This window comes from Nyctereutes procyonoides, unplaced genomic scaffold (genome assembly GCF_905146905.1).
Source record: "Nyctereutes procyonoides isolate TBG_1078 unplaced genomic scaffold, NYPRO_anot_genome, whole genome shotgun sequence".
In the NCBI taxonomy this organism is placed as follows: Eukaryota; Metazoa; Chordata; class Mammalia; order Carnivora; family Canidae; genus Nyctereutes; species Nyctereutes procyonoides.
In genome coordinates this window covers 20,503,672-20,523,184 of record NW_026575139.1, presented here as the reverse complement: position 1 = coordinate 20,523,184, position 19,513 = coordinate 20,503,672, and the positions used below count along the sequence as shown (strand labels likewise).

Genomic DNA, 19,513 nt, shown 5'->3' with positions numbered 1-19,513 from the left:
ACTGCATCTCCTTCTCCTCCTCCTTCTTTCCCCTCTTCCTCTTCTTCTTTTGAATTTGTTGTACTTGACAGAACTAAACCTCTATATAGCAAGAATCTTTTTCCCTTACAAAGTGCCTTGAGGTGTTCCAAGTATGAAAAACAAGGGCTCTTTTTCCCATTAATGGAGAGTGACACACTGACCAATAAGTGAGCAACTCTGCATTGATTCACGGGGACTCTATGGCAGAGCGCAGTTTGCATTGTTTAGCCTGGCATAAAATACATATGCTACCTAAAGAGGCTTCTCCCTTCCCTTCTCGGGCATTTGTGTATTTAAATCAAGGGGGACTAGCTCAAAACACATTTGTGCAAAGGGAAGTCTGGCTAACAGTGAAAGGTGGATCAACAGGGAACATGCCTTATAGACTATGACCTTTCAAGCTAAAGCATCCCTAAAGAAAGAGAGACCTATTTGAATTTATAGAACTTTAGAACTCCAGTAAGCCTGGCTCTTTTCTCTAAGGCACTACAAAACTTAGGTCTTTGTAGATCAATTAAGTCATTAGTATCCCTCTAATGAAGGTTGGTTTCCGGGAGGAGTCTTAACCAGCTGGCCTGCCCCAAAGGGCTTAAAGACAGCCAGAGTAGTACAAGTGGAGCAAATGCCAATAATCCTTTGGGGTCAGAGGTCCTCCAGTTTGTAGCAGAGTTAATGTTGCCTGTTCTCTAGGCGACCTCAATCACTGCCCCAGGCAGATTGAAAGGAGATATGGGACAGGTGCTCTCCAGTCACACAGGAGTTTGTAAATACGTTTTAAAAATTCAATTGCCACTGCCTGCTCAGCCAATAGGAGTGTTCCAAAACTAACAAGGTGTGAGAGACTGGATGGACAGATGTGTTTGGGTCTTGGGGAATATTGCATTCATATAGTTCTCTCTCCTAGATATTATTTTTTTTCTCTCCTAGATATTATGATGGGAGATTGCTAGTTTTTAGTTCAATTTCTTTAATTTTTGAATACATAATAACATGATTGCCAAAGCAAAAAAAAAAAAAGGCAATTAATGCTTCTTCTCATTTCTGTCCTGTCCAAGAAACCACGTAGTTTAATGGTTTTGCATGCTTCCGGAATTTTCTTATACACATACAAACAAATAGGAGTCTGTATTTTCATTGTACCTCCTTTTAAACACTTAGCAGCATGCTGTATATGTAATTCTGAATTCTTTTTTCATTAAATACATCTCAGGTGTCTTTTTTATTAACTTAAATTCAATTTACCAACATATAGTATAACACCCAGTGCTCTTCACATATCATGTGCCCTCAGTGCCCATCGCTGAGGTTCCCCATCCCCCCGCCCACCTCCCCTTCTGCAACCCTTTGTTTGTTTCCCAGAGTTAAGAGTCTCTCATGGTTTGTCCTCCTCTCTAATTTTTCCTCCCTCAGTTCCCCCCACTCTTCCCTTATGATCCATTTCACTATTTCTTATATTCCAAAAATGAGTGAAACCATATTATAATTGTCATTCTGCAATTGACTTGTTTCATTAAGCATCATACTCTCCAGTTCCATCCACATCAATGTAAATGGTAGGTATTCATCCTTTCTGATGGCTGAATAATATTCCAGTGTGTGTGTGTGTATCATATCTTTATATGATATATATATATCATATCTTTATCCAGTCATCTATTGAAGGACATTGTGACTCCTTCCACAGTTTGGCTATTGTGGACATTGCTGCTATGAACATTGGGGTGCAGGTGTCCTGTCATTTCACTACATCTGTATCCTTGGGGTAAATAGCCGGTAGTGCAATTCATAGGGTCATAGGGTAAGAGTAGCTCTATTTTTCACTTCTTGAGGAACCTCCTTACTGTTTTCTAGAGAGGCTGCACCAGCTTGCATTCCCACCAACAGTGCAAGAGCGTTCCCCTTTCTCCATTTCCTCATCAACATTTGTTTCCTGACTTGTTAATTTTAGCCATTCTCACTGGTGTAAGGTGATATCCTCAAGTATCTTTCTATATCAGTACATTGAGAACTTCCTCATCCTTTCTTTTTTACAGCTATGTCATATTGAATTGCATGAACATACCATATTTATTTAACCTTTCCTCTGCTGTTTGCTATTACAAGTAATATTGCAGTTAATCCTCTTTGTGCTTTATTTTTATGCATGCTTGGGTATATCTGTAAGATACATTCTCAGAAAGTGGAATTACCAAGTTAGGGAGTATATGCATTTGTAACTTCAATAAATATTGCCAAAATGCCCTGTGTATATACCCTAGTATACAAATTTACAGCTTGTCCTCCATGAATGAAAGTGTTTCCCCACACCTTACCAACAGAGTATGTTGTCAGACTTTTGGAAATTTACCAATATGATATGTGAAAAATGGCATTTCAGTGCCATTTAATTTTCTTTCTCTTATTGTTGTGGTTGTATGCCTTTTTATATGTTTTAGAGTAATTTTAAATTATTTTCCATGAACTTTCCATTTATATATGTTTTTGCACTTTTGTACTGGTTTGCTGGTTTTATTTTTTAATTCATTTCTACTGGAAAGACTAACTCTCTATGATGTAGGCCCCTATCCCCTCATTTTGTTTGTCTTTTGAATTTGCTTTTTAGCTTTGCTTTCCTCAAGTGGAATTAACAAACTGTTGTGTATGGTTTCCATGTTTGGAGTCTCAGAAAAGAGGCTTTCACATTCTTAAGGTTACAAAGTAATTCCCATATTTTCTGTTGGTACCAATGTTTTTATTTTTTACATTAATTTTTTTAACACATGTGATCTTCATCCCTGTATAGTCTTATGAAATATTAATCCGATTTTATATGTTTCCACATGGCTTCCTAGTTATCCCAATAATCATGTTTATATAGAGCCATCATTTCCCATTTAAGCCACTAGTATGACATTCTAAATTCCCAAATGTTGGGGGTCTATATCTGGACTCTTATTCTATTGTGTTGGTCTGTCCGTCCATGCACATTTTTTTCCATGCACATTTTTAAATTGTTAAATCTGCAATAGATTTCAGAATTGAGGAAGGCTAGTTCTCCCTTATTGCTCTTCCTTTCAGAGTTTTCTTGACTTCTCCCATTTTTTTAAATATATAAACTTTAAATCAGTTCCTTTAGTTTAACAAAGGGTATATATATATATATATATATATATGTGTGTGTGTATGTATATATAGATATATCTATATAGATAAAATAAAACAAAAATACGCATATGCTTTTATATTGAGATATGGTTAATTTATAAATTGAAGAGAATTGTAACCTTTATGGCCTTTATGAGTCTTCCTATTCAAGGACACAATATGTCATTTATTTTACTTAAATTTTAGTTTATGCCCATTATAGAAATCTCACATTTTATTGTTAGCTTTATACCTAAAAGTTTTTTCTTCTTTATACATAATTATAAATGAGTCTTTTCTCCCATTACCTCTACTAATGAGCTGTTTGTATTGTGAAGGCCATGGATTAAGGCATGCTAATTTTGTTCTCTGCCACCTTACAGAAGCTTGTTCATAGCAGTTATTTTTTTCGGTTGTTCCTTTTGAGAACTCCATGTATTCAGTCCTATCATCTGTAAATAATTTAATTGCTCTCTTTCCAGTTTTTATATCTCCACTATCTCTTACTTAATTGAATTGGCTAATAATCCAATCCAATAATATAATAATGGCATTTGGATTCCTTAACTTTGTTCCTGACCTTAGTAAGAGTGATTCTAGTATTTCTCCAATAATCAACAAGCTGGCTTTTGGAAATGTATACCTTTCATTTCTTAACATTGAATGGTCCAGTCCTTGAGTTCTCAAATGAAATCCCATTAGCCTTGAGTTTTACTTATAATGCAGGGCTGGAATCTTATTGCTAACTATTTTTTTTCTTTTTATATACTCTTGAACAATTTATTTAGCACTGGAATTCTCTACCCTTTAAGGGAATGGAATGATTTTTCTGTGAAAGTATTTAGACCTAGTGCTTTTTTTTTTCTGAAGGAGGCTGAAGTCTGCTTTTTCTATCTCTGTGAAAATGGGTAAGTTTTGATTTTGTCTCTTTTTAAAACTTATTTTAGGCAACTACCTCTTCCTTTAGTCTATCCTTCTTGTTTCAAATGTATCTGTGTGGATTTAAGATTGTATTCTTCTCATTCTCTATGCTTACTTCCTGCTTATCATTTTTAGCCATATGTATCTACAATTATCTTCCTCTTTTTTATATGATAATCTAATGTTTTACACTTAATTTTTTAAAACATAACTTTTATTTTTTAAGTATTTATTTATTTATTTATTTTAGAGTGAAAAAGAGGGTGTGAGCAGGGGAAGGGACAGAGGAGAGAGAGAGGGAGACAAACAGACTTCCGGCTGGGCTGAGTAGGGGCACCTAATGCAGGGCCTGATTCCAGGACTCTGAGATCATGACTTGAGCCCAAACCAAAAGTTTGACACTTAGCCAGCTGAGCTACCCAGGCACCCTGAAAACATTTAGATATATTGATTTTACCACTTTTGTTTTTCTAACTCAATTGGTGCACCTTTTACCTTTATAAATTATTCTTCAATAGTTTTCTTAAATATATTTTCTTTTTTTAAATTAGTGTGAATATTTAATTCTTTTAGTTTTGTTATTTCCTCCTCTTGATATAAATAGTTAAGGCTATAGATTTTCCTCTAAGCACTGTTTTTACTGTTGCCCATAGATTATGATATTTTGTTCTTTTATATTATTATTTTTCTAGGCAACCTGTAAATTTGGTTTGTATTTCATTTAACCCAGGAGTTAAGAGCAAGAGTTTCAAGATTTCCAATTGGAATTGGCTTCTTTTTCTGATTTTGTGCTAACTAACTATAATAGCTAGTTATTATACTGTGATCAGAAAATGTAGACTATCCTATTTCTCCTTTTTTGGAAAGGAGAAATTAAACAGTTTCATTTTTTGGACAATATATGATCACATTTGTGAATGTCATGTGGATTCTTGAAGACAAAGTATAATCTTTATTTTCAATGCATAAAACTTGAATTGTATTATTTGATATCCCTTATTAATTATATTATTTGTGCCAATTGTATCCTTATGTTTTACTACTTCATCTGTCATTGAATAAGCGAGGTGGCTAAAGTGCCCTACTGCTGGTTGTTTGCTGATTATTTCCCCTGGGAACTCCTGAATTTTCAAAATGCAGTATTATTATATTGTTTGGTACACAAATGGTTGTAATTCTGATGTACTTGTTGTGAATTGGCATCTTTTTAGCATTTTAAAACATACTGTCTTTTCTCAATTTATGAGTATTTTAAATCTGAATACCACTTTTTTTCTGATTCTAAGATCCTTATCACTGATTTTTTTGTTGTTGTTGTTTTCCTTCTCCTGGTATACCTTGTTCCATCCTTTCATCTTCATTTTTCTAAAATGCTTATTTTTAAAAAGTATATTGCTCACAGTATAAAATTGGTTCTAGTCTGTGATCTCATGTGAAAGTCTTCATCTTTTAATAGGTAAATGAAGCCATATTGCATCTAGTGATGACAGATATATTTGGCCCTGGTCCTCTCATGTCATTTTTGTCATGTATTTTGTCTTTTGCTTGAAGTTTTGTCTGCTTACCTGATTGTTTGTTTTAACCATGAGGTCTTGTGTGTGTGTGTGTGTGTGTGTGTGTGTGTGTGTGTATTCATGCTCTTTAGAGGAGTTTGTATTTTCTCCTAGGTGGTCATTCTTATAACTATGTATTATGTAATATTTTTATTATGTATTAATAGTGTTCTATATGGGTTTTTAATATTTTTAATTTATTTATTCATAAGAGACACAGAGAGAGAGGCAGAGACATAGGCAGAGGGAGAAACAGGCTCCCCGGAGGAAGCCCAATGTGTGACTAAATCCTGGAACTCCAGGATGGTGCCCTGAGCTGAAGGCAGATACGCAACCCCTGAGCCACCCAGGTGTCCCAGTGTTCCATATGTTTAAACCACAGCTTCTCATCCAACTCTTAGGGCAGTTGCACAAGCCTCTGGCTATGAATAGTCGTGTCTGCTTACCTTAATCCCTGCAAATATAATTTTCTCTTAGAGCCATCATTTGAAAAGTATCGGGAAATACCACTTTAATGAATATGCATTAGCTCCCTACTATGAGCAGTGAATCATTATCTTTCTTTGTGTTAATACAGGAAAAAAATGTGCATTTATTTCCATTAATTGGGATGAAGCCTTTATATGTTATCCTTTGACTCCTGGCAGTCAGAGAATTTGTTCTATTTCCTACCTTCTTTCTTCTCTCAACTATTTTCAGTAATATTCTTACTATATTGTTGGGGCATATTTTACTTTCATTCTGGTCCATCATACACCCCCATTAGATTAGCTATAGTTCTTCTTCAGGGACTATAATCTGTGCTTACTTCATACGTTTGTCATAATTTCCCTAATCATGTCTTTATTGACTAAAGTTGTTTCCTTGTAGCTTCCTCAATATCCCCAATGTGCTTACACATTAAATACTTTGGTCTGTAGACTTTATACTTAAGCATAGTTTGGCTAGGTATAAAATGTGGGGGTCGTACTTTCCTTATTTTCTGAAGGTATTTCTGAAAACTGATTAATACAGTCCTGGTGAGCCAGAGAGGCCTTCCTTGAAGAGGCAATGTCTGTGTTTAATTTTTAATTGGTGGTTGTCGGGGAAATATAGACAGAGAACATGGTTCCAGGCAGAAGTAATGGAGGTGAAAAAATATGAAGCTTTTATGGAAGGTTGTAGATAACTACAATGTATTAGGAAAGAAGTATGTCTGTCCAAGTTGATACTGGATAGGTAGGAGAAAATAGATCCTGAAGGATTTACTATACCAAGGTCTAGACTTCTTCCTGGAGGACAGGGAAAAGCCACTGAATGGTATGAGGAGAGACACATATGGTTAGAATTGCTCATTTTAAAGGAGGACTATAGAGGAGTCTGTGAGATTTATCTTCCTTGTAGCCTGTGAGCACTAACCTGTGCTCTTGCAGTACAGACCCAGAAATCCCATCTTTCACAAACCAGTCTACTAGTAGCTTCCCTTAGTGCTCCTGACAGCCTCACTAGCAGTCTAGTAACTCTTATACAGGAAAGTAAATGAATCTATAGAGTAATGATGGAGTTTCTTTGGTGCTATGGCTATATTTCTAATGACCTTTCTGTGTAGTAGTAAACAGCAAGGATTAAGGATTAAGTGTGTTTTTAAAGATTTTATTTATGTGTTTTAAAGATAGAGAGGGAGTGAGGGGAGAAGCAGAGAAAGGGACTCCACACTGAGCACAGAGCCTGATGTGGGCTGCTTTTCCAGGACCCTGAGATCATGACCTGAGCCAAAATGAAGTCAGATGCTTAACCTGCTAAGCCATTAAGATGCTCCTAATTTGTCATATTTAAAGATAAAAAGATACTGGCTCTTCTTTAAAAGGGAAAAAGGCATCATAGTTCTTGGGTACATGTTCCTGCACCTCTGTAATTGGTGAACTCTTTCTTCCAAGGGTGTCATGGAAACCTTCACAAACCTAGATGATATTCATGATTTCTAAAACATTTTCTTTCCCAAATGCTCCACTGGGAACTCTCTGCTATCTCACTAATCCTAGCTAGTTCTTGGAGATCTATCAGACTTCACTCATGCCAAAACTGCCAGAGTTAGCTAGTTTCAGCTAGAATACATTTCTTTACCAAACACTATTTTAAAACTACCTTGTCACATTCCACTTGTTGCTCTTTTATCTTCAGTCAGCTATATGTGAGACATGTTGTCCTTATAGGCAAATTTATATTATATCATCGAAATGGTGACGATCAGACAACCAACTAGATTCTTCGTTCTTTCTTGTTGCTTGCTTGATTGCTTGCTTTCCTTTCTAGCTTAGCATTATTGGCCACTTCTAAAGGAACTAGATTGTGGGATTTCCATTGGAGACTGGAGATGGGAACAAAATCATGTTCACTGTGTGAGAACTTGTGAGACCCACATTAGTTAAACTCTGCAATTAAGGAAATTTTTTTTTCTGATGTCTTCCATTTCCTTAATGGAATTCTCAGGTATCCACATGGTTTTTAATCCCCTCAATACAACTCTTCTTAGTGCATACAAAATAAAAATATATTGCATACTAATAGTCCAAAATTTCTTTATTGTCGTGTTGAGAGCTGTTACCTAAAGGAGCAAGACTTTAATGGGGTCTCAGTTTGACTCTTGCCATGTTTGCATACAAAATAGATAAGGCAGGCTTTATTTTGGGCAATGTTAATTGATTTTGTCCACCATGCTGTCTAACGAGCCAATTCCCTGAAAATGTAGTGATGGGGAAAAAAAAATCTGTTCCAATTACTGTTTAACTAAAATGCCTCCCTTCCACCTCTATTAAAGAAAAAATGTCAGTCACTGCTCAGGACTTCTGTGATTGACAGCTGATGCTACACATACACAGCCCTGCTGTCAGTTGGCATTTGAAGAATTGCTTTATTGTTGCCAAAAATGAGGAGGAGAGAGAGAGAGAGAGAGAGAGAGAGAGGATTATAGAACAGTCAGAATTCAAAGCTCTAGCAGTTGATAAAATGCTTTTTAATCTGACTTAGGTAATGAGGGGGAAAGGCAGAGTTGGGATTTTAGGGCCTAAGAGGGGCTGGGTAAGTTTGCAAATCATAAGAATCTATTTTAGACTGGACTAGGTTAATAGCTAAACTGTTTTCCTTCAAGTTTCAAGGGGACTGGTTGCTATGGGATCTGCTTCTATTTCTGCTAGCATTGTTGATCCTGAGACTGGATGGAAGCCTGCAGTGGCTAGCTGCACAGCTAAATTACTGGTAATGAGAAGTCCTTGCAAAACCATCCTGTAGATAAGAGTTTGGGTCTTGCCTGTGTTGCCTAAGGCCCTCAGCAAAAAAAAAAAAAAAAAAAAAAAGGGAAAGATCTAAGAAAGGCATGATGTTTCCAGTACAACTTGGCTGTGGACACTCTTTGAGCTTACAACTGAAAAAGAAAATGGCAAAAAAAAAAAAAAAAAAAAAGAAAAAGAAAATGGCATATGGAAGCACAGATAAGAAGTTAACCTCATGATGGTTGTCTTTTCCCTTAAATTTCTGAAAACGCTGTAAAGCATAAGGCCTTTCCTCCTGCACCACATAGTCTTTGCCTCCAGCAAACATGTCTTATACTAACAACCAGAGGTTAAAGTAGAAACTTTGTTAGTGGGCCTTATTTCTCTAAGTAGGCAGCAAATGCATTGGAGTACCACAGCTCCATTTTATAGTTTCATTATTTATTTCCTCAGTACCTAAGACAATTCTGGGCAAAAAATGTTGATTGATAATAAAGGAATGAAAGATCATACTTATGATTAAACCAGCCAAAAATTATTCTGATGAGACTATTGTAAAAATAGGTCCCATTGCAAATAGGCCTCTTGGACATCATCTTGAGGACTTCTAGGCAATGTTTTTATTTTTTTTTGTTTATATTTTTATTGGAGTTCAATATGCCAACATATAGCGTAACACCCAGTGCTCACTCTGTCAGGTGCCCCTCTCAGTGCCCGTCACCCAGTCACCCAAACCCCCCGCCCACCTCCCCTTCTACTACCCCTTGTTCATTTCCCAGAATTAGGAGTCTCTCAGGTTCTGTCATCCTCCCTGATATTTCCCACTCATTTTCTCTCCTTTCCCCTTTATTTCCTTTCACTATTTTTTATATTCCCCAAATGAATAAGACTATATAATGTTTGTCCTTCTCCGATTGACTTACTTCACTCAGAATAATACCCTCCAGTTCCATCCATGTTGAAGCAAATGGTGGGTATTTGTCATTTCTAATGGCTGAGTAATATTCCATTGTATACATAAACCACATCTTCTTTATCTATTCATCTTTTGTTTTAATATTTTTTATTTATTTATTTTTATTTATTTATGACAATCACACAGATAGAGAGAGAGAGGCAGAGACACAGGCAGAGGGAGAAGCAGGCTCCATGCACCAGGAGCCTGACGTGGGATTCGATCCCGGGTCTCCAGGATCGCGCCCTGGGCCAAAGGCAGGCGCTAAACCGCTGCGCCACCCAGGGATCCCTCTATTCATCTTTTGATGGACACCGAGGCTCCTTCCACATTTTGGCTATTGTGGATATTGCTGCTAGAAACATTGGGTTGTAGGTGTCCTGGCGTTTCACTGCGTCTGTACCTTTGAGGTAAATCCCCAGCAGTGCAATTGCTGGGTTCTATTTTTAACTCTTTGAGGAACCTCCACACAGTTTTCCAGAGTGGCTGTACCAGTTCACATTCCCACCAACAGTGCAAGAGGGTTCCCCTTTCTCCACATCCTCTCCAACATTTGTTGTTTCCTGTCTTGTTAGTTTTCACCATTCTCACTGGTGGGAGGTGGTATTTCATTGGGGTTTTGATTTGTATTTCCCTGATGGCAAGTGACATGGAGCATTTTCTCATGTGCTTGTTGGCCATGTCTATGTCTTCCTCTGTGAAATTTCTGTTCATGTCTTTTGCCCATTTCATGATTGGATTGTTTCTTTACTGTTGAGTTTAATAAATTCTTTATAGATCTTGGATACTAGCCCTTTATCTGATAGGTCATTTGCAAATATATTTTCCCATTCTGTAGGTTGTCCTTTACTTTTGTTGACTGTTTCTTTTGCTGTGCAGAAGCTTTTTATCTTGATGAAGTCCCAATAGTTCATTTTTGCTTTTGTTTCCCTTGCCTTCATAGATGTATCTTGCAAGAACTTGCTGTGGCCAAGTTCAAAAAGGGTGTTGCCAGGCAATGTTTTTAAAGGCCATCTAGCAAGTGTTCCCTTTCGTTATATATGAATTTGGTTATAAGTGCTAGTTCTAGTATAAGACTTATAAAATGCCACTTCTTATTCCCTACTTGCAAGGGGTGGTCCAAATCTCCAACCCAGGATCAGAGTTTCTTAGGATTAGCATGTTGTTAAAGAGTCCTACTTTATCCTACCTGAAACTGAACACTCAAGAAACTATTTTTCCCCTTAGCTGAAAATCTATTAATATTGGCAGCCATAAAATAAATGCAGCCACAGCTGACCCCCATGAATGAATCAGTCAGCTTAGACTAAAATATACCCTTTCCATATTACTATAGGGCTCTACCAGGTCAGCTTTTATATGTTCTGGTTGGAGTGCATGATGTTCATTTTCCTTTTAGCATTGTGCTTAATTTGTGAAGTGGGGAGAAGGAGAGTGTTGACTGCTAGATTCCCATCATTAACATTAAGTTTTATTGCCTTAAATCTCCTTCTTATGCACACTATAAATGTTTTAAGTCAACTTAATGCTGGGAAAAGGTGCTGGGTTAACACACTGGTATATTATTATCATCTTGGGTAAGGAAGAGTACAAGCTTATCAGGAGTTTTCTACCTTTTGGATTGAGCAGATTTCTCAAAAGGAAGTTTTGGATTATGCAGAATCAGAAAACGAGTTAAAATATTATGATTGGGTTGGAAAGAGGCAAAGGATATCGTGAAAAAGGCATGATAACAAAGGAAGTGGGCTTGCAGAAGTTTCTCTGGCCTGAGCTTAGGTCATACCCCGGGAGTAGCATGTTATTTTTGCATCATACAAAAAAGACAAAGGGTCTTTGCTGGGTGCAAACAACAACAACAACAATAACAAAACACACATACATATTAGCCCCATTGGTCCATGAGATCTATTAATCTAGTTCATAGTAAAAAAATTTGAATTCTTCAAATTGTCCATTTTTCATCCTATTACCACTAATCTCCTCTAGCCCTAAAAAATTTACCCTGATCACACATTCATTAGAACTGAGGAAGGAGTTATCATCCCCATGGTAGATATACTTATTTAAATTTACTTATGCTCCAATTCAGGCAGCATCAAATATTTATTAGGGACCTGCCATGTGCCAGATACAGAGCTAGGCACTTGATTTGCACAGATATAAATCCTGCTCTCCTAGAGTTTAGACACTAATGAGAAAGAGAGGTAATAAACAAGGCAATGAATACATGTAACAATGTATAGCTAAGAATGCTGGGAAAAAACAAACATAGTAGATATTTATTAATTTCTAAATGTAAGCATTCTACTACATCTACTCATATGTGGGGCACAAAATGCAAAAGAAAAAACCCACAGGAGGGAAGTTAAACAATTCAAAATTAAGCAACAGTTTAAAACAACAAACAAAAACTAGAGATGCCACAAGGAAGTACATAGTTAATTATCAGTAAGTAGCAATAAAATAACTGCTTTAGGACTGAAGGGAGGAAAAGTGCTTCTGGTTGGGGATGGTGGTTAGAGAAGGATTTTGAGTGGATCTCAAAAAATGAAGAGATTGTTGGGGTGCCTGGTGGCTTAGTTGGTTAAGCATCCAACTCTTAATTTCAGCCCAGGTCATCATCTCAGGGTCCTGGATCCAGCCCTGCATTGGGCTCTGTGTTCAGTGGGGAGTTTATTTGAGAATTTTTTTCACTCCCTCTCCCTTTGTCCCTTCCACGCTTGTGTGCACTAACTCGTGCACTCTCTTTTTCTCTCTCAATTAAATAAATAAATCTCTTTTTTTTAAATGAAGAGAACATGGAAAGTGGTCTTTTCAGCAGAAGGAATGGCATGGGAAAACCACTAGGGGAAAGAAAGCTTAAAAATATAAGGTATTGTGAATAATTATTCAATTAGGGAAAGTAAAAAATACTATTATAAAGGTAGGTTAAATGAGGATTTCAGATTTTTTTTCAGGCTTTCATATTAGAAAGAATTAAAAGTAGTAGTAGTAACTGTGGTAGTGGTAGTGGTAGCTGTAGCAGTAGTGCTAACAGTAAAAGATAAAATCCATCATTAGCAACAATCCAGGAAAACACTTACTTCCATATGTTGCTGCTGGATTTAGAGATTACCATTTTCCCTGACAGGAAATTTGGAAAAACATATCAAAAGCTTTTAAACTACTAGTGAATTTAATGAAACAATTCCACTTGAAGGTATTTATCCAATAGAAATAATCATGAAAGGAGCACCTGGGGGGTTCAGTTGGTTAAGCATCTGCCTTTGGCTCAGGTCATGATCCCAGGGTCCTTGGAACAAGCCCTGTATCTCCCCGCTCAGCAGGGAGTCAGCTTCTCCTCTGCACCTCCTCCCCACTGCTGCCCATGCTCTCTCTCTCAAATATTAAATAAAATCTTTTAAAAAATAATCATGAAAGTAAAAAAAAAAAGATTTAGTTACTGGGATGCTTATAGTTTCTCATGGGCATTCATATTTGAAAAGAATTGACTAGCATAGATATCCCTCATAGTTAGACTAGATGATGATTGTGTAAAAGGTATAGAGTGATAAAATTAAACTTTCTGGTATTATAAATATACATTATGTACTTCAATATATTCTTTTAGAAAAACATTTAATTTAATAATATTTTAGGCTAACATTTAATTACATTGACAGATGTTCGTAAAGCATGGAGCAAAAAGAAGAGCCATTTATAAAAGATTCTATTTAGTAGCATCTTTGTATGAGCATATCTGCACCAGAAAAATACTGGACAGATATATATTCAAGTGAGCAATGAGTGATGGGATGATCACAGGTGATTTTGATTCCCTAGTATTTCCTAAAATTTGTACAGCAAAAATATAGTGCTTAAAACGTTTAGTAAATCTAGAAAAATGATTTAGCAAACAAGAGGACCAAAAGACATTAGAGATAGACTTTCTTAAACATGATGTGCTTTGTGTGTTAGGAAAGTGTATGGTTTTTTTTTTCAACTAAAAGTGTGACATAATAAGTTCTTTTACGAAAACTGAGTGTAACATAAAGAAAAAAAAAGTATGATTTGGTGTTACATCACCTTCACCTACCCTGTCACATTCTGAATGAGTTGTTTAATGTAGGTGAGGCTCAGTCATTTCTTCAGAAGGCTAAGAATGGGTATTGAGTGCTTAGTGCAGTACCTGCATCAAAGGATTATCCCCCATATAAATGAGAAAGGAGAAAATATGGCTAAGTCGTGGAGCTAACGGAGTATCAAAACACCCAGCCCTACCAGAAATAGAAGTCTTCCAGTTTTCCAAGTACAAATAAGCTTTAAGTCTCAAAAAAAAAAAAACTAAAAAATATAAATTCAATTAGACTTTATTGGAAAAATAAAGTTCTACCTCTGAAATGTTACTGCTAAATATTCGTGGGAAAGCATCCAAAGTGGAATGAGGTCTAAAAAGAGAATTTTGACAGAAAATTGTGTGAGTTTTCATCCTTCTGATTCATTAGTCAAATCAAATAAAAATAAAACTAATTTGTCAGTTTGCAGAATGACACCAAACAAAGTTGGAAACTGCCAACTTGTGTTCATTCTCATGGTTTAAACAAGTAGAACTCAAAGTAAGTATGTTGGGTCTCAAATTACTTATATTCAATCCATAGCATTTCATTTTGCTTTGAAAGTGTATTTTCATAGTTTGTTTCATTGAGCCCAAGGTGGTGGTGGGAGGAGGAAATACTTTAGCATACCTTAAATATACCTTAAAAAGCCACGTGTTTAGAAGATTCCTCAGTTTCATTAGCATCACTAACTGTAAACAGAAGTAGTTGCACATCCCAAAACCCACATTTTCTGGATCTCCCCTGTAATCCTTTTCCCAGAAAATGTCAGTTACTGGGAGGCTGGTATGGGAGAAGCTGTAGCATTCACACAAAGTAAAAATGAGGGGTTAGATAAAAAAAACCCAGAACCAACCCTATGAAAAATTGCACAGGGTTGTTTTATTTAAGTTAAAATTTAAAAAATTTATTATATATTTTTGGGTTGTGTATGTATGTGGTGAAGGGAGGTGCTCATGCATGAATGTGTGTACAGGAACTAGTGAAAGGATGCTTCCTCATTCCCTTCAGGGGGGCTCTTGGACAAAGAATGGGGAGGAAACATTCTTTCCATACTTTCTGCATATGGGCAATCTCTCTGCTTGTTTTCTTAGCTCTCTGTATTTGGCTTTGAAGAAAAAGGAGTATGTGCGTGCCTGCCTTCCTTTCTTCTTCTCCTTCTCCTTCTGCTTCTTCTTGAATGGACTGTCAAAATTTTAGCTGTGATTAAAGAAAAGAAATAAGGCAGGCAAAACTAGTAAAAAACCAGGGAAGGGGAAGAAATAGGATTGTCACTTCTTGTACAGAATCAGCAGTTTTCCACCAGTGAACAAAGTAATTTTATGCTAGGACTCTGTTTGGAAGGGAAAATGGGACTCATAGCACCATCACGAAGCTATATACTGTGCTCATTTTTTCTCAAAATTATTGGAAAATATAGAAACAACTTAAACTAAAGATGGCCCCCTAAAATATGTGGTCCTTAAATTTGGTCTATTTATCTCATAGAAACTTGAAGAAATATTTTCATTAAAGTTTTCTATCTCTGGGCCCCTTTTCCTCTTATCTCTCAATAGAAATGTCGCACTGTCCCAACATTTGCCTTGAGAACATAGATAAAAATTCAACCCTCCAGTTCCATTTATTGCAATTGTATTTAAATACACAGCTTAATTAGCTGTACTCAGCCTCCTTCCCAATCCTCTTTGAAGTGGCAAAGTCCCATTGCATCAGTTCGGCTAATTTTATGTTCATAGCCTGATTTTTGAGCTTCGTAGAAACCAAGGGTATGACTTCTCTACATGATCTCAAAGTCCAGATGCTTAGTCTGAAGGAGCATTTTTTTTTTGAAGGAGCATTTTGTTCAATGGCAGAGATAGAGTTAATTGCCTTAGATTTAGCTTCAATTAAAGCATCCAATCATCTTTCACCAAATTCACCTTGTAAAATTAATTCAAGTCAGTTAAAGGAAGGATAGGACATTGAAATCTACCTGTAAATAACAGAACCACGTTATATGTCATAATGTCTTAGAATTTTATAAAGCATACTTATGGGAAAAGTAAAACATTGTTGATATTTTGCAGAAAAATGCTACATCGAGGTTTAATACACACCAATAAGGTCAGAGAAAAGCAATATGAATACAGGATTATGAAAATGATAGGGTTGTATATACCTAGGGCATGATCTTTATAGATCAGCAAAACCACCAAGGATGTTTCACTCTAGCTATGAGGTGGGTTCAGACCATAATATCTAGTCAAATACCTTTTCTCAGCATCAGCAACTAGGTTTATTCATCCTATAATATTTTGTAAATAGTGGGCCCCTATTGAGTTTCTGTTGACTGGAGATATGATTTGCTAAGAAAAGAGCCTCAGAAGCTATGTGTTCTAAAACTTAAGAGTACTTTGATTAAATGGGTCGGAAATTGCTCGTCAGTTACTCATGTGTTTTCCATATTAATTGGCGTATAGATTTGTAGTAAATTCTGATCAATGAACTGTGAGCGCGAGTGAAATGTGTCACTTCTAGGCTGCAGTTTAGAGTCATCTCCATCTGTCCTCCATCTCTCTCTTTCCTGCTAACTCTTTAAGCTTTAGAAACCATATGTTCTAGAGAGTCCTACCTAAGTAGAGGCAGGGCACTAACTCATATTAGCATTTCTATGAGCAAGAAATAAACATGTGTGGTATGTGTGGTGTGTGTGTGTGTGTGTGTTAAACTACAGATTAGTTTGTTACTGCAGCACAGCATCATTTATCCTATCGCTACAAGATTTTTTTACTGATATTGAAATTTGATCATATAAACAGACCATTAATTGTAGTATTTAGAAACTGTAAGTTGAAAAACAACTGTGCTAATCTGAAAGGAAAATGTGAATGGTTTTCTGAGGTAGGAAGTCAGATCCTCTGGACAAGTAATCATCAGTTATGAGCAGCCTTCTTTGTTTACCCCAGTGTGCTATGTGAGTATTGTCATTTTCTCTATATGCTGTAGTATGAAAAAAGTAGAGAGGCACCATGGGTCTAAATCTATATGCACCAGTGTGACTGTCATTACATTCCTACATTCCAGGTCTTATTTTCTTACACCCATTTCTTCATCCTCCCTCATGTACTCTCCCAAGTGTGCTATTAATTTGAGAAGGAACTGTGAAATGATTGGCACTCTTAACAAATACATATTTGCTGAATTAATAAACATGTATTTGAGGCACTTCTGCATACCTCAATATTCCTTCCTTTGGAGGATGCATCTATTAATAGGGGGAGAGTTTTCTAGCAACCCTTAACATCCTCCCAATTAAGAACCACCATTCTATTCCTGAATTTTTATCATAAAAAAAGAGAACCTGCAACTGAACTCTCCTGAAGTATAGCATGTCCCAATTAGTTTAGCCCAATCTTTTCTTTTTATCACAAGAAACTAGATTCTAATAATTCCTTTATCACATTTTCACTGTATGCTATGTATGACACTATATGTTTTACATATATTAGCTTATGTTATTCTTATAAACCTTTATGAGGTAGATACTGTTATTATTCCTGTTAAAATTTTCTTCTGGCCATATTGAGAAATAATTGACATATATCACTGTATAAGTTTAATACATAAAGCATGATGGTTTTATTTACAAAACTGTGAAATGATTACCACAATAGGCTTAGTTAACATCCATCATCTCATATAGATATAATAAAAAGAAAAAAATTCTCTTTATGATGAGAACTCTCAGGATCTACTCTCAACAGCTTTTGCATATATCTTATTACTGTAAGTGTTAATGAGAGTCACCATATTATATATTATATCCCTAGTACTTATCTTATAACTCATGTATCTTTTCACCACCTTCCTCCAATTTTCCCTTCCCACTTCCCACCTCTGGTAACCACAAATCTGATCTCTATGAATTTGGTGGTTTTTTTTTTTTCATTTGTTTTGCTTTGTTTTGTTTAATTAGATTCCACACAAAAGTGAGATCATACAGTATTGTCTTTCTCTGACTTATCTCACTTAGTGTCATGCCTTCAAGGTCTATCCACATTGTTACAAATGATAGGATATTTTCACTTCTTATGGTGAATAGTATTCCATCATATTTATATATACACACATAAACATACACATACACATACGTCATATAAATTCTTTATCCACTCATTCACCAGTGTACATCCATCAATGGACAAGGGAGTTTCCATGTCTTGGCTATTGTAAATCATGTTGTCATGAATATGGAAGTACAGAAACCTTTTCAAGTTAGCATTTTGTTTTTGTTTGTTTCCTTTTGAAAAGATTTCCTGAAGTGGAATGGCCGAATCATATCGTTATTCTATTTTTTAAATGTTTTCAGAAACCTCCATACTGGCTCCATATGTGGCCGTACCAATTTATAATCTGACCAACAGCACACAGGGGTCCCCTCTTCTCTATATTCATACCAGTATTTGTTATTTCTTGGCTTTTTAATGATGGTCATTCTATCACATGTTAGAGATGATATTGCATTGTAGTTTTAATTTGCATTTCTCTCATGACTAGCAATGGTTATATCCATTTTACAGATGAGAAAACTGAAACAGAGAACTGAAGGAGCTTATTCATGATTGCATACCAAGGAAGCAGGAAAGCTCATATCAAAATCAAAAAGTCCAACTCTTGGTTCTTTTTTTAAAAATATTTTATTTATTCATGAGAGAGAGAGAGAGAGAGAGAGAGAGATAAGGCAGAGACGCAGGGAGAGGGAGAAGCAGGCTCCACCCAGGAAGCCTGATGTGGGACTCAATCCTGGGACTTCAGGATCACACCCCGAGCCAAAGGCAGGTGCTTACCCTGCTGAGCTAACCAGGCATCCCCCAACTCTTGGTTCTTAAGCAGTGTTCTGTGAAGTTCTTTGTTTCCTTCAGTTCAAATTGTCCTTTTCAACCCTACTGCTGAAAGTCACTTCAAAGGGAAGCAGCTTTCTGACTACCAACAATTATTTAGAAGAGGTGTGATTTTGAGTTTTAAGAGCTCACCTTAGTTCAGCTCAAATCTCCTGTTTGATTATAAAAATGCTGTTATCCACTAAAAGATCATTTATTGTGCCACCATTTCTTTAATTTGAGAAGTGATTTCACATTTATATAAGAGTATTTTGGCATCTGAAAAATGGTAAAATGCTCCCAGCAAATCTAGTGTTCTGTTCAAAAAAAAAAAAAAATTAGAAAATTTAAGAAATAAGTGGCATATCACCTATTTTTGGTGAGGTTCAAAATATCTAAGCTTTTTCAACCCCCAAATCAGTTTGTTGTACACAGTTTGTTGTAATACTTGCAACTATTAATAGTTAAAAAACGTGTCCATTCTATGAATAACTAATAATGACCACACATAGAAAAAGTGGCAAAAGAGTAGATGGATAATTAGTCTGTTCTAATTAGCCAGAGCTGGAGAAATAACTAAAATAAAAATCCTCAGCTTACTTAATGCTTCATAGTAATTAATAGTAATTGATAACAACCCATAGCAATTAAAATCTAATACACGTGTTCAATTTGTACATGTGCTCCTTACTTTGAATACATTTTTTTCCCTCTAGGGGAAAAGTCTGGGATTGGAGAC

General features: G+C 36.1%; 1 protein-coding gene across 4 annotated transcripts in view; it reads left to right on the top strand.

Moving 5' to 3' along the window:
* NRXN3 (neurexin 3) overlaps nucleotides 1-19,513 on the top strand; it is a 1,478,719-nt gene that overhangs the window by 1,164,779 nt on the left and 294,427 nt on the right. The gene's annotated exons all lie outside the window — the stretch shown is intronic.